The sequence below is a fragment of the Microtus pennsylvanicus genome, chromosome 10, assembly GCF_037038515.1.
Source record: "Microtus pennsylvanicus isolate mMicPen1 chromosome 10, mMicPen1.hap1, whole genome shotgun sequence".
Taxonomy (NCBI): Eukaryota; Metazoa; Chordata; class Mammalia; order Rodentia; family Cricetidae; genus Microtus; species Microtus pennsylvanicus.
Genome location: NC_134588.1, coordinates 36,390,163 through 36,414,298, shown reverse-complemented (window position 1 = coordinate 36,414,298; position 24,136 = coordinate 36,390,163). Strand labels below are relative to the sequence as shown.

At 34.1% G+C, this 24,136-nt stretch overlaps 1 non-coding gene across 1 annotated transcript; it reads left to right on the top strand.

Moving 5' to 3' along the window:
• Positions 1-14,246: 14,246 nt before the first annotated feature.
• On the top strand, positions 14,247-14,408 carry LOC142859255 (U1 spliceosomal RNA). Its single transcript, XR_012912167.1, has one exon. It is a non-coding gene; the product is annotated as a U1 spliceosomal RNA (small nuclear RNA).
• Positions 14,409-24,136: the final 9,728 nt, after the last annotated feature.

The following is a 24,136-nucleotide window of genomic DNA, read 5'->3' as shown; positions in this document are numbered from 1 at the left end:
CAGAGTTTCTCTGTAGCTTTGGACCCTGGACCCAGCTCTTATAGACCAGGTTGGTCTCAAACTCACAAAGATCTGCATGCCTCTGCCTCCTGCTTGCTGGGATTAAAGGGTGCACCACCACTGCCCAGGTCCCCCCTCTAATTCTTTCAATGCAATCCCTTCTGTCAGTTTTATAACCTCTGTTACTTTAATTGTCTATGTGTGTATATTTTCCTGATTATTTTTTTAAAAAAACAAATGTCTAGTTTTTTTTAATATTTACTTATTATGTATACAATATTCTGTCTGTGTGTATGTCTGCAGGCCAGAAGAGGGCACCAGACCTCATTCCAGATGGCTGTGAGCCACCATGTGGTTGCTGGGAATTGAACTCAGGACCTTTGGAAGAGCAGGCAATGCTCTTAACCACTGAGCCATCTCTCCAGCCCCTTTTCCTGATTATTTAAATACAACCTGTTTAGTCAATATAATATTGCTCACATGTATATTGTTTCAGGACTGACCACTTTTATTGGATAAAAAATTTGTGGTTCCTCACTGATATCTTAGTTATATTTCTATTTCTGTGAAAAAACACTACTGCCAAGGCATCTTACTAAAGAAGGCATTTCATTGTATCTTCCTTACACTTTCAGAGTGAGAGTTCATGACCATCACGGTGGACAAGATGACAATAGGCAGGCATGGTTCTGGAGTTGTAGCTGAGAGCTTATATGTTGAGGCAACAAACAAGAGGTAAGACAGTGAACTGGAATGGCATTTTTTTTTTGTCAAATTACACCTAATCCTCCAATGAGGCCATATTTTTTTAATTTTTCCCAACAGTTCCAGCAACCTTGGAACAAACCTTCAAATATATGAACCTTTTGGAGATATTTTCTTTCAAAGCACCACACTTGGGATAAAAATATTTCTCCAACTCTCAGCATTCCTGAGTTGAATTTAGTTGTTGTCCATGGTTGAGACCCCATCAGTGACACCATTGCTCAGATCTTGTAAAGACAGCTATTATGAGGAGATTTCATGGGTGTAAATTCTATGACAATTCTAGCAGATATAATCACACAGCTCACATCCAGTGTAGAATATATTCAATTTCATACACTGCTTCATCCTATGATTCTTGGTATGTGTTATTTAACTAATGATACTTTTGTATAAAGTCATTAATTTTGCATATATTTCAATGTATTTTCCATATATATTCAGTATTGGGGCTTCCATTAAAATCTTTGGAATCAAATTCTAGACAGAATATGAGGTAAAGATCTTGTATCTTCTCTAGATCTTTTCTTTGTGTATGTCCAATTTCCCCAGAATCATTCATTGAGAGGTATCCCTTTTTCTAAGCACCTATGCATTGAGAGGTATCCCTTTTTCTCGGCACATATTTGAAAATATTTGTCAAAAATAAGTTGTTTGTAGTTGTATTCATTTAATTGCATATTACCTATTCAGATATAGTAACTCAAGTCTCTGTTTTTCAACAAATCATCATCTTTTTCTTACTATGTTTCTGGAATTCACACTGTGAAATCTTCCATATTGTTTGTTTGCTCACAATTATTTTTGGCTACCTAGAATATTTTGTGGTCAATTGTGAATTTCAGTAATTTTTATATTGTTTATCTTTGTAAAGAATCAACTCTTTATTCATTCATTATTTGCTTTCTTCTCTCCTTAACTTCATGAATTTTTGAATTGTTCTTTATCATTTCTTTACAATTACTCTAATTTGACTTTAGAGTTTTTATATTTTCTAAACTAGATCTCTGAGTATCTGTCTGTCTGTCTGTTTATTCATATATCCTTCCCCTTGTATCTATCTCTTTGTACATGCTCACATGTGCATGTGGAGTTAGAATATGACATGAAGGTACTCTGTGTTTTCCCTCCACCCCATCTTTCAGACATGGTCTCTTATTGAACCTGGAGCTTAACAATTTAGCAAGGCTGCTTGGCTAATGAGTACAAATCAACCCTCTTTATTTTCTGAAATTAGACTTCCATAGACCTCATCGTGGTATTTCGTGGATATTGATTTGTGATCTGGACATCTAAACTGAGATTCTCATGTGTTTGCAGTAAGCAGTTTACAAACTCATCCCCAAACTCCTCTGATTTTCAATCTAGGAATTTCTAGCTGCAAAACTCCTGCTGAGAACAACTTTCACACAAAATTCAACACATTGTATTTTCATTTTCTTATTTAATTTACCCCCGATTTATTAAATGACCACATATCATTTAAAGACATGTCAATATGTCTCCATTAATTTGTATATATTTTATTTTGGATGACTGAATAAATGCAAGATATTATTTTGCTTTCTTTTCTCTGTGTTAATACCTGACCGGTGCTACACAGTTTATTAGAGATGGGTTGATAAGGATATCAGAATTAGCCAGTAAGGGCTAGAGCTAATGGGCCAAGCAGTGTTTAAATGAATATAATTTGTGTGTTGTTATTTCGGGTAAAGCTAGCCAGTGGCGGGAGCTAGGTGCTGGAATGCAGCCCTCAGCTCCTACAACAGAAAATATGATACATTTACACAATGGAGTACTACACAGCAGAAAAAAATGACATCTTGAATTTTGCAGGAAAATGGAAGGTGCTAGAAAACATTATTTTGAGTGAGGTAACCCAGACACAGAAAGACAATTATCACATGTATTTGCTCATAAGTGGTTTTTAAACACAAAGCAAAGAAAACCAGCCTACAAATAACAATCCCTGACAATTTAGACAACAATGAGGATGCTAAGATGGACTTATATAAATCTAATCTACATGAGAAGTAGAAAAAAACAAGATCTCCTGAGTAAATTGAGAGCATGGGGTTCTTGGGGGAGGGTTGAAGGGGAAGAGAGAGTCAGGGAGGGGAGGAGAGAAAAATGCAGAGCTCAATAAAAATTTAAAAACGATTTCTCTTATTTTAATCATTAAAAATAGAATCTTTCATGCTGATTATAAAATTACTCCACATATGAAATAAATCTTATATGGTTGTTTTATATTTTAAAAAGAAACATAAAGTAAAATAATTATTTTACAAATATTGAAAAATGAATTGCCAATATTTTTATTTGTTATGATATAACATACAGCATTTTAAAAGCTTTATTTAAGAACAAAATTTGTCTTATACTGTTCATAAGACCTGTAACTGATATGACTTTAATTTTTTTCTATGTTCTCAAAGTATCCAAATAGATATTATTATTTTATTCAACAACATTTAAAAACTATTACAGATGAGGAAATCATAAAACTCATATTGGTATCTCAAATGGTGAATAATATACCACACTTGAACTATGTGGACCAATTAAGAAACGCATTCCTTTTTAAAATAATTCTAAGAAGCTTCTGTAAAGCAAAGGACACTGTCACTAAGACAGAAAGGCAACCCACTTACTGGGAGAAGATCTTCACCAACCCCTCAACTGACAAAGATCTGATCTCCAAAATATATAAAAACTCAAGAAACTAGACTCTAAAAGGCTAATCAACCCAATTATAAAATGGGGCACTGAGCTGAACAGAGAATTCTCAACAGAAGAATTTCAAATGGCCAAAAGACACTTAAGGTCATGTTCAACTTGCTTAGCGATCAGGGAAACGCAAAGCAAGACAACTTTAAGATACTATCTTACACCTGTCAGAATGGCTAAAATCAAAAACACCAATGATAGCCTGTGCTGGAGAGGTTGTGGATAAAGGGGTACACTCATCCATTGCTGGTGGGAATGCAAACTTGTGCAACCACTTTGGAAAGCAGTGTGGCGGTTTCTCAGGAAATTCGGGATCAACCTACCCCTGGCCCCAGCAATACCACTCTTGGGAATATACCCAAGAGAGGCCCTATCATACAACAAAAGTATATGCTCAACTATGTTCATAGCAGCATTGTTTGTAATAGCCAGAACCTGGAAACAACCTAGATGCCCTTCAATAGAAGAATGGATGAAGAAAGTATGGAATATATACATATTAGAGTACTACTCAGCAGTAAAAAACAAGGACTTCTTATATTTTGCATGCAAATGGATGGAAATAGACTCACTATCCTGAGTGAGGTAAGCCAGACCCAAAAAGAGGAACATGGGATGTACTCACTCATATTTGTTTTCTAGCCATAAATAAAGGACATTGAGCCTATAATTAGTGATCCTAGAGAAGCTAAATAAGAAGGTGAATCCAAAGACAAACATATATGCATCCTCCTGAATATTAACCTTCATCAGGTGATGAAAGGAGACAGAGACAGAGACCCACATTGGAGCACCGGACTGAAATCTCAAGGTCCAGATCAGGAGCAGAAGGAGAGAGAGCACGAGCAAGGAACTCAGGACTGCGAGGGGTGCACCCACACACTGAGACAATGGGGATGTTCTATCGGGAATGCACTAAGACCAGCTGGCCTGGGTCTGAAAAAGCATGGGATAAAACCGGACTTGCTGAACATAGCAGACAATGAGGACTACTGAGAACTCAAGAACAATGGCAATGGGGTTTTGATCCTACTGCACGTACTGGCTTTGTGGGAGCCTAGGCAGTTTGGATGCTCACCTTACTAGACCTGGATGGAGGTGGGTGGTCCTTGGACTTCCCACATGTCAGAGAACCCTGGTTGTTTTTCGAGCTAATGAGGGAGGGGGACGTGATCGGGGGAGGGGGAGGGAAATGGAAGGCGGTGGCGGGTAGGAGGCAGAAATCTTTAATAAATAAATTAATTAATTAAAAAGAAGAATTTTGTCAAGGTTAAAAAAATAAAATAATTCTGTATTCATGAAAATCCAGCACAATATCAATAAGAAGTAGTTGTTTTTTCATGATCAACACTAAGCACTCTTGAAGTTTGTAGTTCTTGAGATTTCCATTGAGAGTTGATCACATTGCAAAATTGTCAATCATGTAATGACATGTTTTCCATAAATATCTTTTCCATCAAATTATCTGTCAGCTAGAAGCGTAGTATTTACAATTCTAATCAATATAAGAAAGTATATTTTATTCTAGTTATGAAAATTATCCTTTTACAAAAATTTGAAGTAGTTTGTTTTGAAAGGAACTCTACTTTATCTTTCTTGATTTTAAATTTAAAAAATTGCCATATTGAAAATTTAGAAAAATAATGTATGTATAAAATAAATTAAAAGTATTTTATCACAGTAGCTTTAAATTTTAATCTACTTATCCTTGGGCATATTTTGATGCATATTTATATAACATTTACTTTAAATAACTACAAGTATAAGGGAATTAAAATATTATAAGAATAATTTTATGTTAAAATTATACTCATTGAAGATTGGCTGTAATGTTTATCTTATGTGGCATTAAATTTTACATGAAAACTGGGAAACGTTTCTACTATTAAAATGTATTCATTAACATTATAAACTTTATTTCACTATATGAGATTATAACACATTTATGTTACTTCTCTTCCTTCCCTCCCAATGCTCTGTGTACCCTTTTATGCTCTCTTTTAATTCAATGACCTCTTTTTAATTAATACATAATACTAGATATATAAATACAACCTGGTCAGTCTTTTTTCGGTAATAGATAAAGAATTGGTATTCTATACCCAAGAGAAGAATGTTTCTCCCATTCTAAACATTCCTTAGTTGTCTGTACTTCTTTGCATGTGGTTAACTTTTTATTCACCTTCCCTCCAAGAAAGACTTAAATATGAAGTATTATCTTTGCATCTAAAAAAGGAGAAAAAATAATAATGCAATTTAATATATATATGGGAAATGTTCCAAAATAAAGAACAATTTTTAAATGCTTTTAAAACAATCTGTACATTTCAACAGTTAAAAGCTCAATCCTCAAACACTGAAGGGATTTGAGATATAATTCAGTACTAAGGAGAATATACTAATGCCCCCTCTGGGGTTTGTGGAAACCCAAACAAATGTGACAGAAACTCTTATCGGAACACTCATGCTGATGAAAACAAATAAACATTCACTCAAGACTTACATAAATAAAAGTTTCTAAAATTTTGATCTTCTGGTAAGTTTCCAATAAAAAATGAAGAATTTAGAAAAGATAAAAAAAATGTTAAGTAAGCACAGTAAGCATCTTTATTTTATGTTATTTTTCAGTTGTTTTTTCTCTGTACTCTTTATTGTTTTATTTTGAGGTGATAATCTTCTCTGTAGTCTGGACTTGAATGCAAGATCCCCCTCTTTAATTCTGTGTTTAGGGATTGATGGTGTGAGCAAGGTAGTGTCGTTGTCTTAGCTTACTTTTATTAAAATTTCACATTTTATTGCTGTGGGATAATACTCTTGTACCCTGTAAAGATTTGTCACCTGTATTGTTATAATGAAATGGTGTTCAGTAAATAGCTCGGTCTTGTTTAATACTTCAGGGAATGACAATACTGTTCTATTTTTATCAATGGAAACTTACACAAAGCATGAGATAATTTCAGTTAAATGTATTGTATTTATTTCTCATTGCTAATTGCATTTAATTTTAGTTCACTTTCTAGTTCTGCTTACAACATTATTTGCTATTGTTTATATATTTAAAACTTATTTTTGAGGTAGAAATTCTAGAATGAGTTTTTATTTTATTTCAAAAGCAACAAAATACAGAAAAATAAAATCCCAGTTAATGAAAAATGTTTGCAATTTTATTTTTCATCAAACAGGCCATTTTTCCCAATATCCCCAAGTGTTTGCTGCATATTAGTAAAAATTATGCTGCTTATTTAGTAGTCTATCCCACCATTTTTGTGTAAATATTTATTTATTTTTATTTTTACTGTACATGTGTCTGTGTATCCAGTTAGGTTGATATGTGTGTGTGTACACGCATATTCATGTTTAAGTGTGAGTATAAGTGTACATGTATGAAAGCAGGTGCTTGTGGGGTCAGAGAAAAGGTAGATTCTAGAGTTTTATTTGAAGGAATCTGTGAATCTACAGATGTCAGTGCTGGTAAATGATGGAACTAGAAAAAAAAGTCATCCAGAATGACATAATCCAGTCATAGAAAGAAAAAATCAATGATAAACATGTCAATCTGTAATCCGTAGAAAAACAGAGGTAAGGGACTAGGGGAGGCAGCCATACATCCCCATGAATGGGAAATAGAATGATATTAATGCTTGGAAGTGAGGGGTGTGGAACAGAAGTGTCAAGTGGGGAGGGAGAGGAAAGAGGGGACAAGGCAGGGGATATGGGGAGATACAACAAAAATAAAGGATCACTCGAGAGGTGGTATGAGAATTTACTACAGTAGAAACTTGAATGGAATATGCATAAAATCTCCAAATAATGGGGTAAACAGCGTCCCAACTGGTCATTTTTCTGCCACCAAATGAAGCTTCCAGTACCAGAACCAGATCTAATGAGTTATCTGTTGGCCATAGGGGTTCCATGGGAAACCACAAACAACCGTGGCTGTTACCAAACTATAGGTTGTTCTCCACGAACTGACTGCAAGGTCCTATTGCTGAAGAAAAACCTACAGAACTCATTGGACATGAGGAAGTACAGCTGATACCTATATAGAAACTTCACCTTTATGAGGTAGAATCTTTGGTATAGGAAAAAAAAAACACTGTACACTACCAAAGGAGACCAATAAACACCAAATATCCGCAAATCCTTTGATGGCCTGCAAGACATACTTGTGCATTAGTGGCACAAAGCTTGTGGGAATACCCAACCAATATCTGATGTGACATTAGGCCTACCCCGTAATACTGAACCCATACCCATCTTTGCTTTGTGTTAGAGTAGATAGACCGGGGACCAAGGGTAAAACTGAAAGCTCTTCTAAAATTAAATGAGCAATAAAATGACTCCTAATGATATTCTATTATACTTATAAAAAGTGTTTCTTCAGCTAGCTTCTGAGATGCTTCCTCTTGCAGAAGATAGGTACATAAACAGAGACCTGTAGTCAGAAATTATGCAGAGAATGAGAAAACTTGGTACACCCAGCACTAAACAGGATTTCTCAATCAAATCCCTCTCTCCAATGGCTCAAGATTTCCTTTGAAAAAGAAGTCAATAAGTGAAAGAGCCACAGAGAATGGAGGACACCAAAGAAACAATGTACTGTCTGCCAATAGAGTGGACATATGTAGGAATTCACAGATGTTTTGGCAGCTTCAATAAGGTCTGCAGAGTCTGTACCAGATGGGAGTCTTACAGCTCAGACATGTGGAAACACACATGTCTTTATCATTTACTCAGAAACTATCTCCAGTTGATAATTACTTGCAAATGAAAGTTTAGTTTTCTGCATGGGAGTCTCACTGAGAAAAGAAACTACTCTTTGTTGAAACTCTATGTTGATCTTATTAGTTAAAAAAAAAAGGACAAAGAGCAAAAAATTAATGCCTGATAAATGATAATATGCTTTGTTTATTAAAAATAATATTGTATTCCCTACACTATATGGATGTTTATGACATACATTGTCACAGTCTATTATTTATTTTTTGTTTATTTATTTATGTGAGGAGCAGGAGCATACCACTGTGTGCATGGGTGAGATCAGATGATTGCTAAAGAATATGTTCTCTTCTTCCACATCATGGAGTCTCTGGATGGAACTCACATTGAACTTGTCTTTTAAGGTTTAGCAAAAAGTACATTAAATTGTTGAACCACCTCTCTAGCTATCAGAACAGATATCTAATGTAAACTCAGAATCCTCAACATGGTTGGAATATCATTCCCGTGATTTCCAGATTTAAATATTGATAACCCCTAATATTGTCTAAACTAAATGACCTATGTGCAGGGAATATCTTTTTTGATATTTGATTTGGGCTCATCTAGCATTATATTTTCTTGTTTATTTGTTTGCTGTTCCCAATAATGATTCGAAGTCCAGGCTTTTATAGACACTGCCTTCCTAAACTCATGATCTTTATGCTTCTTTCTGCCTCTGAAACTTTGAAGGACAAGCATGTTCCAAAAAGCCCAGCTACTGAATTTCATGTAAGTCAAGTAATAATAAATAAAAACGTAAATATTTTCATTGTGTTGTAATAGCAATTTTGATACCAAAGAACTTAAAATGCATATAAGTAAGACCAGGATTTTTCTCAATTCCCCAACATCAAAGGTCTAAATTTGCCCTCTTTGTGTCTGTCTTCTCTTTCTCCTCTCATTTTTCCTTCAAAGATACACAATAAAAAAAGATACACAATATCTTACATTTAATAGAAAGCTGAATTGGGAAATATCAGACATATATACATGTTGAAGTAATGATTATATGGTCAGTAGTTTAGACAACATTAAAATGTATTCAGAATCTACAGAGCATATGTTTAGTTTTGATGAATAAATACTTTATAACTAATGAGTTCACATGATTGGAAGTTGATGAAATATTTATGATGTATATTTGAACAATTATAATTGTATATGTTATTTTTCTTATTAACATTATATACCAAACAAGAAATGAACATGTGATTGAAAACATAGTTGCTTGTTTCTTCATTACCATGCAAACAATTGCAGGCTATCTCCAAAATTTCATCTCTTTTTTTGATTTTAAAAACTGTCTATTTCTTGTTCCATGTATAATTTCTATTCATTCAGTTATGTTGTATGCATGCATTTCCTGAATATTCTAATTCTGACCTACTTGTTTCAAATAAATAAACCATCTGAAAGTCAAATCTTGCAGCTAATATATGTCTCTATAACATATTTAAATGCACCTAATAATAATACAGTCTTGTTGGCAAAAGACAGCAGTCATGTACCCAAATTCCCACTCCATATCATGGACTACCAGACATTGCCAAAGAGACATGGTCTCTCCCACTTCATTAAGACATCCTGATCTATCTGCATTCACCATTTTATCTCTCCATTTAAACTCTCATAATCTTTTCCCAGAATTATAAACTATTACAAACCTCAGACAATTTTTATAACAATTCACCAATACTTTCTTCAACTGCCAATAAACTAATCCAACTTACAAGTCTTAAACCCTCATTCCACATTCACAAGACTGTATTATTATTAGAAGTAGAAATACATTGTTTCTCCTTTTGCTATTCTTGGCAATAAATGTTAACTGCCCCAAATGGGAGAGAGCTAACTGCAAGAGGTGATTTTTAGGCAAGGAAAAAAATGTAAGGATATTGAAATAGATGGTAATGTAGGCATACTTGGAGTCTCTTTATATATTTTTTGGATCAATATAATAATAAAGGCAGTTAGTTTTTCCTCTTGAGAGGTAGTTCCTGGGGATAGGAATTTGGCTTATATGGTGATATATATATATATATCCTAGGATTATGGCTTCTCCAGCTGCATAAAGAGATGGGTTTTTTGTGAACTCTCATATATAAAGACAAAAAGAAAAAAATGTGTACAGATCTAAACAGATTAGCAACAGAGGCATCTCAAATGGCTGAGAAACACTTACAGAAATATTCAACATCCATAGCCATCAGGGAAATGCAAATCAAACCGATTTTAATATTCCATCTTACACCTTCCAGAATAGCTAAGATAAAAAAACATAAGTGACAGCTCATGCTGGAGAAGATATGGAACAAAGGGGATCAATCCTCTTTTGGTGGTAGGAGAGCAAGCTTATACAGTCTAAGTTTTCAAATAAGCTTTATACCGCTTTTCTTTATCATTATTGATTTTTTCCTTGATAGTTTATGCTGACTTCCTAATTAAATTCAACTATTAATATATATTATTTTAATTCATTCACAAGTTGGATTATAGCTTCTGATATTATTAAAAATTCTTATTGTCAGTTTTTTTAATTCATCCTCTGGCATTTAATTTATTTGATCCTATTGGAATTAATTACTTTGGAGTTGGTTATTTTGAATGTTTCTTTGCTTATCATGATTTTTGTTTTAGTAAATTGCAACATGACCAATAGTAGTCAGGATTTTGGCTAAACTTTAAGCATCACTGTATTCTTTCAGCTAACACAGCTAATGGTCAAGATACATTTTATAGGGTTAGGCTGTCCCTATTGCTTGTGTGTAGCTCAGTAACTAAGTCCTTTGCACATATGTTCAGATCATTGAGCACAATCTACGATACCACTACAGGTGTATAATTCCTAATACAAATTCAAGTACAATTGATAAACATTCCTACTATGAAAATATAGAAATATATCATTAAAAGAATGGCCGTTTCAATTCCATTACCATTAGTATAATAAAGAAAAGAGGGCAATAATGTTTATAGTAAAGTATCAGATATGAATTGTATGAAAGGAAATAATTATTTAGAATAAGATTTACAACTAAGATTGGAGCAATGTAAAAATAAAGATAGAGAAGAAAATAAAAGAAATAAATAATAAAAATGATTCTATTTAATGCGAATTCTTAAAATGTTAGATAAATGATAAGAGAGGGTATTTGCAAAACCTAATCATGCAAACCAAGCCAGTCTCTGCACTCCTACAATAAGCTGGCCAGCAGTGTAGAGTATGTGTGTGTGTGTGTGTGTGTGCATTTAGTCATTTATGGACACAAGTCACTTATGACCTATTTGTATGTAGGTCTGTATGTGAGAGCAGTTAGAGAGTCTATCTCGATTGCCTCATCTTTCTTGGCAAAGAGAGTTCATGTTCTCCAACAACAACACCTTTGTGGGATTTGACGTCCTGATTTGACCATTTTCTTGCGTGTCCTTCAACTAGATAAAGTAATCAGTAGTACATGCTTTCTTATTGCATTGCCCGAATAGAACATTTGGATCTGTCCACTTAGTCCACTTTTGGCAATCTGTCCACTTTATATGTAACTTAGACCTTATTGATCTTTTTAAAATTTTATGTATTTATTTACTTATTTTGGTTTTTGTCGAGACAGGGTTTCTCTTTCTAGCTTTGGAGCTTGTCCTGGAACTATCTCTTATAGGCCAGGCTGGCCTCAAACTGACAGAGATCCACCTGCCTCTGCCTCCTGAGTGTGAGGATTAAAGGCATGTGCCACCACAGCCCGAAGACCTTATTACTCTTAACACCAAAGAAGATCATAAATTTTCTCTGGAAATGTAGTGAATCTCACACCAGACGCCATTCTATGCAGGATATCTAAAAACAATGGAATCAGTACTAATCTGACTACATGTTTTTCCCCCTCTAACTAGAACTATTTCAAGAGGTCTCAAATAGAACAGTCCCATGACATCTTATTTTTTATATCAAGAGTGGAATATTTGGGTACATAGGCACTGTTAACTCTAAAACTAGCCAAAGACTGACCACTGCTTTTATTTATTTATTTATTTATTTATTTCGGTTTTTCGAGACAGGGTTTCTCTGTAGCTTTGGTGCCTGTCCCGGAACTAGCTCTTGTAGACCAAGCTGGCCTCAAACTCACAGAGATCCCACCTGCCTCTGCCTCCCGAGTGCTGGGATTAAAGGAGTGCGCCACCGCCCGGCGAGCACTGCTGTTTTTAAGTGACTTGTTACACTGATAGGGCTGAATGCAGAGAAGATAACGTCTTTCCCAAACCTATAGCTAATGTGGATCCCTGATTCCCATCTGATTGGACTGACAGTCTCCTCAGTGATACTTGATAGAGCTAAATGTGTGTTAGTCAATGTTTCACTACTGTATCTGTTCTCTTTTCTCCATTAACTCACGTGGCTCTTCCTGGCTCTATCTCTGTGTTCTCTCTCTGAGTCTCATCCTCCCATCTCTACCTCCCTTCTCTTTTTCTCTATCTTTATTTCAATCTCATGCCTGTTATAAATTATCTGGTCCTGGGCATAGAGTGTAAATTTTGTGAAATTCTCTTTGTTTTAAGCTAAGACATCATCCTTTTGTATTCCTGACATACTGGGAGCAGAGGACTCTCCTGTAGTGTTTAGCCTGCCACAAGCAGCATTCCTCTCTCTAGTCTGTTCATCTTTTAAATCATTCTGTCTTTCTTTGATCTGGAAACCTGTGTTTTCCACTATCATCTTCCTTCTGAAAAAGTTTCTCTACGGAACCTTGATTATGCCCTAGAGAGTTGAATAATTATTGAATGGATATCATCTACCATCTACGGTAATTGTTTCTTAGTCATTTGTTATAAAAACAACTTGTATAATAACATTTTATCACAAGATGCAGTTGCCCAACTACAATATATTCTTTCTTTTTTTTCTAACTTGCAATCTCTTATTATATATATCTAAATACCAATTTAACCAAATAATTGAATTAGACCACCAAACTCATTCTATATCTTTGTACTTACTTTTGTTTTAATGATAAAATCTAAACTCTAACTTTGATCTCTATGGAATTAAATAATTGTAACGTTTGAATGTGAAGTTAAGGTTATAAAAATAATTCATTCAAAATCCCAGCCTTGGCAAGATAGTTCAGTGTTAAAGCATTTTCTTAATGGACAGAAGGATCTGACTTTGAGCCCTAGAGCTCATATCAAAACATCCAAACCACCATGTATGTTTGTAACTGTGTTGGCCAGCCAGTCTAGCCATCATAAAGATCCAAGCCAGTGAGAGAGACTGTTTCAAAATGTGTAATCAAAATGTTTTTAAAAAATATATGGGTAATACTTAAGTAATAATATATAAAGTTTTACTTAGGTTTACACAGACACACTTAAGTTCTTAAGGCTCTTCATTTCTTCCTTCTTTTACTTTGTTCCCATGTGTATGTCCCTGGTAGAAATGTTCTATGTTATGACATATTAAATTTTAAAAACTACAGTTTTCATTCTCAATATTTAAACTTACTTATAAAGTGCATACTATCTTCAGAACATATGAATATCAACACAGTTCCAGTTTTATTTAATGGCGTGTGTATAGCCTTTGAGGCCCTCGCTGAGTATGTATCCTGACAGTGTTTCTGCAGGGATTGGAAAGGCAGTAGCATAGTCTGATTAAAAGGACCATTTCCTTAAGACAGACTAAATCTGATTAATCAAAATGAAAATAATTCAAGAGAATGTTTTCTTATATTCCTTAGAATTTATAGCTATCTATCTTATTTTCCTTTTTGCTGTGATACTCCTGTGATAAATCTTTATACTGAATGTTAACTGATGGACTTTTCTTAGGAATTCTATTCATGAACTAATCTCCATTATTTATTCTTGAAGAGATAATCCTAATCAAATTATATAATCATAAGCCATGTAGAACCCTAAGCAAAGATTATCAATGTGAGACTAGAGAACAAAAACATATACAGTTCTTGGTTTTCATTAATAAAGTTTGTTTCAGTATAATACTTTCCTGACACGGGAGATACCATGATCACAAAGGTGCTTTTCCCAGTGCAAGCCTTATCAATTGCATTCCAGATATGCTGACCCCTGTAATTTTTTCAAATGCGGAAAACTCTACTGCATAATTTTTGGTAGTGGGGGACTGTGTTCATTATACTGTAGAAACTAAGAAAATTAAATAACAAAAAAGGATCGATACAAGCATAAAATTAAATATTTAAAAAATGTTTCCAGGTCATGTTTCTGTTCCCTGAGGTCAGGCAATGTTCCCACAGACTAGAGTGTATTTCAAAAATGGTTTGACTAGGTAGTGTGTTAATCATAATGAAATTCTCAGCTTTGCATGAGCAAACCCCAGTTTATCCTAGAAATCGTCGAGGAGACAGTGTTGACACACTACAATCTATCTACTCAACACATCACACCTTTACAAAGTTTTCTTAATTTTAAAAGTTCTAGCCTGATGTGGAGTCCTTCCACAGGAATTCCTACTCTTTATGCAAAGGAGAGGTCTCATTTGTCTACCATTTGACTCTCACCACTGTTTCTATTGTACGATATCAGTAAATATTTAGCAATTACCTGGAAGAAGATTTGTATGTAATCCAGAACATAGACAATAATTTTACAATTTCAGGACTCTGCATGTAGTAGAACATTGAGAAGAACAAAGGAGCATGACATACAGAGAGTAAACTTTTTCCTTTTATTTCCCATCAATCTTGGAGGTAGGACAAAGACATACCCAACTCATGTATATATGTACATATGTATATGTTATTCTTTGATAGATTAGCGAGAAAGGACATGAACCGTATGCTGGACTTCATCTAAGACGAGTTAAAATTCTCTCCCGCATCTATTTGAACCACTTTTATGTATTTACTCATCTGATTAAAGACAGAATGTTGATAAAAATAATTTTTTTTTCTTTCTGCACATTTTCTCAGAAATTAAGCATCTTTGGGGTTACTATATCTAAAACGTTATCTATCTTTCTCTGAATTTTTAAAATAATTATATTTTGTAGTATTTTGAAAATTATTTTGTCAGATTTATTTTATAATCAAAATATTTTAGTTTCTTAATATGATGACTTACTACATACTTTTTCACTTCTATAATATCAATGTAAAATGAACAATAGCTCTTAATTTTTTTATGATTTTCCTAATCAGATTTGGTAATCTTTTCTTTTTTCTAAAACTAATGATTGTACTTTACCACCAATTTTCTGTCATTGTTATCTTTCAGTTCCCTATTCAATGGTCATATTAAAATTTCAAACATAAAAATACATTTTTATTGGCCTTCCAGGACTTCATCCTTGGAAATCCTGTTGAAAAGTGAATAATCAAAAGAATTTACCCACACTTACATTTACCTAACATTTTCCATCTATATCCAACCATATAGTATAATACAAAGAAATATTTACTATCATTCCTGCAATAAAAACTTTATCATTCCATAACATTATTTTGTATGCCACTTAGTTAACCACTCCATGTTCTAAGTTCTTAATACTCTGCTCAGTTTTCTGTTCTTGTCAAAAAAATATATGATTTTCAAATATTTTGCAATTTACTTTGTATTCTAAACAAAATAAACCAAATCCAATCCTTTAAATAAACTTGACCTTCTATTAAATTATATTTTTTTATCTACAACCCAGTTGTCAATCAGACAGGTGATTGTTTTTTATGATCCTTCTCAGGTCTTCATTTCACTGATTGTTGAAACATCCATACCTTCCTTACATTGTAGTTTCATATGTAGAGTTTTTAAGCTCTCTAAATTAGACACAAAGCCATCAGTATCTCTATACCTCTGTTTAAAAATTTAATAAAGTCCTATTGTTTTGTTGAAAATAAATAATAGATACAACTGAAAGGACTGATCACCATAGTCTTTGCCACAATATGAGGATTTAGAGTGAATTTTATCTTTAAAAAATTTCAGCTTCTTCTAATAATTAACAGTCATACTTAGGTTTCATGAGAAACAATACTCAAAGCTATCAGGGGTCATGATATATACCAGTAACCTAGATTATCACACATGCATAGAGATCTCAAATATTTGTGAAAGATTGCAGAAGGCTATTATCGAGTTACTCAAGAGGTATATATATACCAGGCATCGAGTTACTCAAGATATATATATATATATATATATATATATATATATATATATATATATCAGGCATTGAGTTACTCGAGAGGTATATACCAGGCACAAAGTACATTGTGCTCACAGCAGCACATATAATTTCAATGTGTCATTTTAATATAAGAACATACACTTTCTTTTTCATGGTACAAAAAATGTGCAAGATATTTCCAAATAATCTACTCTCATTTTTCCCTAAATAGTCCTGTAATTTTATCCAATAGGCTATACAGATAATATTACTTCTATACTGTGCCAAAAGTGAAACCTTGGTGAAACACTACTTTATAACTCACATCACAATTATTATCCTTTGGTAAACTTCTTCCACTCACCTTTCAACACTGAAATCAACACAACTATTCGTTCTTAACCAGTTCACTATTTAAAATGCGGGGGTTGTCAGCAATGTATTATTTGCCACATATAATGAACAACTTTTAGAAAAACTGTTATTTCCTGTCAATTTCTGGTGCAGCCCTGATGAAAATACTGTTATCTAGAAGACCCTATTACACTCTCAAGTTTTTATTTTCTTCCAGATTCTAATTTCAAAATGTCATATGTATATTATGGTACCCTTTTATCCCTCATGCTTCCTAGGTTATCAGTCTGTGAGGACAAAGTGGCATATATGGTGACAGATAGCTTTGCATGGCCTGTGAACATTATGGAAATAGCCTTCTAGTGTTGGAGGGAGGCTGCTTGTTGGTTCCTGGCTGCTCAGCTCCAAAATAATCACACAGAAACTGTATTAATTAGATCAACGCTGGGCCCATTAGCTCTAGATTCATATTGGCTACATTTTACATATTAATGTAACCCATTTCTATTAATCTATGTATTGCCACGTGGCTGTGGCTTACCAACTAAAGTTCCATCTGGCTCCAGCAGGGTTACATGGCTTCTCCTGACACCACCCTTCTTTCCTTCCTGCATTCAGTTTAGTTTTCCCGGCCTAACTCTATTCTCCTATTTCTCTGCTTTAAGCCCAAAGAAATTCCTTTATTAACCATTGATACTCACAACATACAGATGGGAACCCCACATCATTCTGAGATACAGGTTCTGTGAGACAGCTCAAATTTATTCCAGAGTGAGGGGAGATATAAATATTGGGACAAGACCCAAGGTCCGTTTAACAATGTATTCCTATCATAAGACTTCTAGTATAAGACAAGTCTAATTATTGTATGAGCAGCAGAGGAAAAGCTTCTGTAGGGGACTGTGTTAAGGGTAACTCTAGGGAAAATTCGGATATCTGGGCCTATGGACATTAACCAGAAAAAGGTCAAGTAGAGATCAGGAAGCCCCTGAAATTGACAGGGTGTCCTCCATGTTGCTGACCAAGGAACATGTTGCCAGAACATGGCAAAATGGACCTCTGTCCATCAGGGCTTCAAACAACATATTACTGATGTTATATTTTCCAAACATTGTTTATATAAAAATTTTTTTCCTCTAATATTTTGAACGCAGTGGTTTTATTCTTGTTTCTTTCTAACCAAATATTTTTTATTTCCAAAGTCTATCAAATCAGCCCGCCAGATCATACCACAAACATGGCCTTCTTTATAATTTGTCCCCAAATCTCTGCACAGTTGTTTAAAGTTTGATGGAGGCAGGTCATTGGTTAAAAAATAAAGAAACTGCCTTGGCCCATTTTATTGGTTAGAACATAGGTGGGTGGAGTAAACAGAAAAGAATGCTGGGAGGAAGACGAAATGAGCTCAGAGACGCCATGCTCCCCTCTCCCAGGCAGATGCGATAGCTCTGCTCTCTGAGGCAAACACATGAAGCTCAGACCCAGGATGGAGGTAGGCTAGAATCTTTCCCAGTAAGACTGATGCTACACAGATTATTAGAGATGGGTTGATCAGGATATGAGAATTAGCCTGTAAGGGCTAGAGTTAATGGGCCAAGCAGTGTTTAAAAGAATACAGTTTGCCCAGCACTCGAGAGGCAGAGACAGGCGGATCTCTGTGAGTTCAAGACCAGCCTGGTCTACAAGAGCTAGTTCCAGGACAGGCTCCAAAACCACAGAGAAACCCTGTCTCGAAAAAAAAAAAAGAATACTATTTGTGTGTTGTTATTTCTGGTAAAGCTAGCCAGTGGCGGGAGCTGGGGACGCAGCCCCGCTGCTCCTATTACTACAAAAGTTAATATAAGTTTTCTCAAATCTGGGTTTCCTGACCTTTGGGAAGTCCAAGGACCACCCACCTCCATCCAGGTTTAGTAAGGTGAGCATCCAAAATGCCTAGGCTTCCCCAAATCCAGTATGTGCAGTAGGATCAAAAACCCATTGCCATTGATTGCTCTTTGAGCTGATGAGGGAGAGGGACTTAATCGGGGGAGGGGGAGGGAAATGGGAGGTGGTGGCGGGGAGGAGGCACAAATCCTTAATAAATAAATAAATATAAAAAAATAAAAAAAATAAAAGATACACTTAAGTCCATATACAAAAAAGTTTTCTCAAATCTGTTTCCTTGCTAATTAAAAGACCTTGTGTTTACGACAAAATAGGCCTTAGCTTTTGTCAAAAGTCATTTACTTTCTATTTTTCTCAAAGACTCTAATGTGTTTGTAATTCTCCTGAACATTGTACTTCATAACACTACAAAAATGTCATAGAATTAGCATATTTCTGTAGCAAATCCCTAATTATTTGTCAAGCTACCCAATCAAATTTCTTCAAACTACTAGAGATTAATCATTTTCAGATGATAATCTTCAGTATCAATATCTTTTCCTTAAAATATGTCTTAGTTATACAAGTTAACTGAAGATATGTAAATTTTCAAGTTCTGTTAGAATCACCTTGAAGATTAGCTCTGACTAATGTTTTATGCAATTTTCCCTTCTGTGAGAAAATGTTTGCTCAATGTCCATCTTTTATAATTCGATAATCTTCAGACTTCAAATTTATTATCTATGTAAAAATTCTATTATTTATAAATCTGGAGGTCTCTTTATATGTCTGCATTGGCTATGGCTTCACAACTCTTAGAATTTGTACTAAAAAATTCTGTGATTTCATAGTTCCTGATATACAACAAAATTTTATTACTTCTGAAAAGTGGAGGAAAAATATCACAATGGTGTTAAAACTAGAAACATTCACAAGATCAGGTGAATATATTTACATTGATCTTACTTTGTAGGTTTTTTATTTAAAAAACATTTTTTTCATTTTATATATTAATCCCAGTTTCCACTCTTTACCCTCCTTCCTTTCCCTGCACACCCCACAACTCCCACCCACTCCTCAGAGAAGGTAAGGCTCTCTATGGGGAGTCAACAAAGTCTAGCACAGTGTTTGAGGCATAACCCAGCCCCCGCCCCCGACTATATCTAGGTAGAGCAAGGTATCCCTCAAAAGATAATTGGTTCCAAAAAGTCAAAGTCAGTACAAGTAATATAGATAAATTCTGGTCTCTCTGCCAGTGGCCCCAAAGTCTATCCCAGCCACATAATTCTTATCCACACTCAGAGGGTCTAGTTTGGTACTATGCTATTCCTTTTCTGTCAGGCCAGAGTTAGTGGACTCCATTAGTTCAGGTAAGCTATTTTAGTGGGTATAACCATCATGGTATTAACTTCTTTGCTTGTGTTATCATTCCTCCCACTCTTCAACTGGACTTTGGGAGATAAGCTCAGTGCTCTGCTGTGGATCTCTGCCTCTGTTTCCATCAGGTGCTGGACGAAATTTTTATGGTGACATTTAAATGTCATCAACCTGACTACAGGACAAAGCCATTTCAGGCACCTTCTCCGCTACTGCTTAGGGTCTTAGCTGGAGTAATCCTCGTGGATTCCTGGGAATTTCTCCAGTGCTAGATTTCTTTCTAGCCCCATAATGGCTCTCTCAATCAAGAAAATCCAGGATAGTAAAAACTCCCTGACATCAAGCTCTATTATAGAGCTACAATAATAAAATCAGCTTGGTATTAGCATAAAAACAGAGAGGTTGACCAATGGAATCAAATTGAAGACTCAAATATTAACCCACACACATATGAACAACTGTTTTTCTTTTTAACAAAGCTGAAATTATACAATAGTAAAAAGAAAGCATCTTCAACAAATGGTGCTGGCATAACTGGATGTCAACATGTAAAAGAATGCAAATAGATCCATATCTATCCTCAAACACAAATCCAAATGACTTACAGACCTCAATATAAATCCAACCACACTGAACCTGATAGAAGAGGAAGTGGGAAGTAGCCTTCAATGCATAGATACAGGAGACAATTCTTAAATATAATACCATTAGCACAACTTTGAGAAAAAGAATAAATGTGATTTCCTGAAAGTGAGAAGCTTCAGTAATCAATGGACACAGTCATTAAGACAAAAAGGCAGCCTACTGAACGGAAAAAGATCTTCACAGACCACTTTGTAGTTTTCTATCGAGCTTTCAATATTGTCATTACTCCAATGTCATTATAATGAGAAATATATATTTTATGGATATAAACACACATACACACACATATATATAGAAAGAGAGAGAGAGAGAAAGAGAGAGAGAGTAGAGATTGTATAGAGGATACATCAGTATTTTAACATAAAACATTTTAAAAGATGAAATAAATATTTATGTATCAATATTTTTGTTTTATCCAGCATGTTTCTTTATTATTTATTTATTCATTCCCATTCTCTCTTCTTCCTCTTTTCTCACCCTTACTCTCTCTCATGTGTGTGTGTGTATGCAGGTGTGTGTGATCAAGTAAATGTGTGTGCACCTGTGAATGCATGTCGCAGTTAATGTTTGAGGTTAGATGACAACTTTAAGTACTCTTTTTTATTTCCTTATGTGAATAGCAAGAATTGAACTTTATATGTCCGGCTTACCAGCAAGTATTTTAATTGTTAGTGCCATATTATTAGTCCATGAGTTTTCTTTAAAATGCTTATAAATTTACATATACCTTCATTTCTAGGCTATCATTTGTGTCAAGATGAAGCTGAATATTTTCTTTCCAGTTACCTATCAAAAACTCACTGATGTAGAAGATGAATGATCTCTTTATATTTTATATAAGATGTACATACTGACAGAAGTAATTGCTGATGCTTGGTGTGAAGAGGACAAAAAGGGTTAAATGATGACAAACATGAACACAGTGAGCTGATAAAATGCATAGATCATCTGTACTAAAGTAAGGGACATTCTTATTATAGAACAAGGAGATGTGAAATGAGATGAGTAAGACTTTTCTTAGATGCATTGTAAATGACAATCCACATGTTCTCAATAAGACTATTATGAAAGAGAACGGGGTATATTCCTGGAATGACAAATACTACTATTTCTGAAGTTTGGGGCCAGAAAAATTTACAGAATCTAAATACTCATCAGACTCTATAAAGATGATGACATCTGTCAAAATGATGTCAGAAATCTCTCATACAAAGTTTCAAAGCCCAGGACCAAAGCAACCAAGATACAGTATCGTGTTATACCATGTGTCCTAAAATACAAATGCCCACATATTGCTCTGAAAAAAAAAACAATGAATTAAGATACAAGAAGAAAGCTACAGAATATGCTAAACTTTTGAACAAATGACTGAAAAAGCCAAAGAAAAATATCAAAATATATTGCCAAGAAATGTAGACTGTATTTCCTGAAAGTAAGTATTCTGCATCTGATTAGAGGCAATAATAACTCTCTATAAGCATCAAATAAATGATTAAATCTTGAAAAAACTACATATATGAGAGAGTAGAAAAATTATTTCAAATATCCCTGTAGAATATCATATATCATTATGTAAAAGAAGAACAAACAGCTTACTTTACTGAACTGAAAATACAGAAAAGCAGCCACAAACTGTGCATTATTATTTGTGAACTTTCTTCTTGGAAAAGTCTTACAATCATATTTCTCTTACTTAGTGTGTGATGAATTATGAATGTTAATGAAGTCATTACATCTTTATAGTAGAAATGTGTGCTTTGATAGTTGTTAATAAGATATAGTTGAGATAGCACAGACAATTCCCAAATTATATTATTTTAGCTAAATATGTTCAAATTGAAATAATAGAAGCAACCTAATTACATAGATGTATCATTTAGCTGCATCTCTAATTCATACAAATTAAAATAATCAACATTTTGTGATATTCACATATTGTCTGCATTAGTAAAAGATATCATAAAATTTGTCTTTCCACTTTAGTTCTTTTTCAGAGAAAAAGACATACTTTTAAGTAACCAGCTAAATTTCCATAATAAGTATATAATTCTTTTAGAAATCTAGATTAATATTAAACTACACCACCATACTCTGAAGTAAAATTCTGATGTGGCAACCCAGTAAATAGAGCAATAAATTGAATATCAAGTTGTGAAAAGATGATACATGATATGCAATAATACATATATGTATGCAGATCTAGATGTGTTAATTCATGTATTGACATACATTTTAATCTATTTAATATTTTAATTATAGAATATTCTGATGAAAATAAGATTATCTATCGGAAGGACCAATTTACTTTTTGAGGAGTTAATTCATTTTACTAAAAGCAAATTACTTAGTATAATTTATCCAGATTCAGTGGACAGAGATTAGAAAAAGAAATAAAAACAACAATACCAGGGTATTAAAATATATTGACAGCATTTAGTTTATTTATAGATTTTTATTAGATTATTACTTACATAATGTTCAAAATCAAATAAAAAATAACTTTTCATGAGAATTAGCAAGACCATATGTAACCTTTCTGTTATACCTGTATGTACAAGGTATCTACTTATTTTATTTAAATTTATTTTAACAAATACATAATTACACTGAAATTATGCATATGTATGCTGAAAACTGTTCTTTTGGAGTCTGACAATACACTCATTTTTTTCATTGATCATATCTTTCTACAAAAATATCCAAAGTCTTTTCTAGTGTTTGGAAATACTAAATTATCCACAATATAAGTACCATGCTAGTAAGACACTACCACATATTTTATAATTACTGCTTAGTTTATGTAGATCTAGCTCTCTTCATTAATTACCCCTGTGCTTTCTTCAAGCTCAAATAGTCACTCTTACGCTCCCAACTTTGATTGACTTCAGGATTCATCATGTTGAGGCATAATTGGATCATACTCTGATGCTCCTGAGACTGGCCAATAGCATTGTACCTTGAATCAGGGGACTGAGCCAGTGACTAGCTGACTGGATTTGGCCATAGAGAAGTCATCAATTTGGATGGAGAAGGTCCAGAGAAAGGAAAAGGTGGGGACTAGGGTCTGAGCACTTTTGGTTCTGAGGCAAAAAAACAGATGGGTCTCTTGTGTTTCTGGCCAAAAAAAAAAAAAAAAAAAAAAAAAAAAAAAAAAAAAAAAAAGAAGGTCAGCTAGATGCTACTCAGCTTCTGTAAGGGTAGCAGGTTTTTACCGCAGATTTTGACTTTTGAGTCTTATTGATAAATAATTTATAGAGACAATATAAACCTGTGTACTGTGTTCAAGGCAGAGCTGGGGCTGTGGGAACAGTAACCCTACCTGGCAGTGGGATATGTGTCAGGTGGGCCACTGACTGAGGGCTGTGGGGTTGCAGAAAATAATTAAAATTTCAGTAAATTTATATGCAGCTGCTAAACTGACAGATGCAAATCACTATAATCCACAAATCATATACCTTGTGTTCCTGTATAACTTTACCTAAAGTGACAATCACTGTTTCTATCCAT